Source organism: Ictalurus furcatus, chromosome 20 (genome assembly GCF_023375685.1).
Source record: "Ictalurus furcatus strain D&B chromosome 20, Billie_1.0, whole genome shotgun sequence".
Taxonomy (NCBI): Eukaryota; Metazoa; Chordata; class Actinopteri; order Siluriformes; family Ictaluridae; genus Ictalurus; species Ictalurus furcatus.
In genome coordinates this window covers 536426-537904 of record NC_071274.1, presented here as the reverse complement: position 1 = coordinate 537904, position 1479 = coordinate 536426, and positions in this window count along the sequence as shown.

Genomic DNA, 1479 nt, shown 5'->3' with positions numbered 1-1479 from the left:
ACATCTGCAATGACAATTTCCCCTCCCACAGGAAATGACATCATTACATCATTAAGTAAATTTTAAGGAAAGCAAAACCCGCACCAGCAGTGAAATGTTTAATATGCGCATAAAGGAGGAAACATTGCTGAACATTTGGATGCAACGCTGAAGGCAAAACAGAAGTTTAAGGGAGCGGCCAATCAGCAGCCGAGTTTAACGGAGCAGGTTCAGGAGGAAGCTCGGAGGCCTCTGGGCGAATCATCGTGTGAAGCGATCAGCGACATTCCCCTCGTAGCGCTGCTGCTAGTCACACTGTACTGCACCTGAAACCATCACTTAAAACACTTGGAGAGAAACCCAACTCAAAACGGAAGTCTCTCGGGTGACGCTGGGGTCCAGAGCATCACTGCACGAACAGTCCGAGCCGTAACTCTCACTCGAACCACTGTTTCATTTCACAGAGCAGCTCCACGCTCGTTCCTCAGCAGCACACACAGCAGCCCGTGATCCACGCAGAGTTATCATACAGTTTAGATATTACTTTTAAATATTCCAACAGTTCCTCGTGCAAAACGTAATGAAGCCATGATACACTCGGGTCATGTGACCATGATGTGTGTGTGTGTGTGTGTGTGTGTGTGTGTGTGTGAGATGTAGATTTTATCACGCTTTAATTCACTAGTTGTAGTTGTTGTAATGAATATAAATAAGGTTGATGTTTCAGTAGCAGGACAGAGAAGCTGAATTCCGTGCGTCTGACTTCAGTCGCTGCAGTAATCTGTATTCTGTGTTCACGCCGCACAGCGCCGAGGCGATTCCTCTCCAACGCGGCGGGAGATCAAATCAGATCAATCCGATGTGATTAAAGCTCCATTTCCAAGCTGCTGTGGGGATTTTTTGACCGAGTTGAATGAACCGAGAGAGAGAGAGAGAGAGAGAGAGAGAGAGAGAGAGAGAGAGAGAGAGCGAGCTGTAGTGAAGAGACGACTCCATCTTTATAAACCACTCTTTAGCATGAATTAGGCGAACTGGAATCTCCGTTATGATAAACCGTGCTGTCACGATACCACGATTATCACTTCAATACCCGAACAAATATCTCGATACCAATACTGAACCCCTACCACAAACCCGCACCACAAACCCCCACCACAAACCCGCACCACGGCAAAAACCTAAAACAGGAAACGTAACTGAATAACAGAGGACAGGCAACAACATAGAACTTAAAACTATTTATTAAATATTTATTGATATAAAAAAAGTCCTGAAATCTCTTGACCGGCGTGTTCCTGCGCTGATTTTTGAGCATTTCCTCCCCCTTTAAGTTAGCTAAAAGGACAAAACCAAATGAAACAGTTATTACTGCTCTCAACTGCCTCGACCAACTGCCTCGTGAAACTGATGGTGGAAAAAAGTTCGCTCGTCACAAAATAACTGACACTCCTTTGACTTATATTTGAAGGCATGAGGCCTATCGTGCGACTCCAGCACACA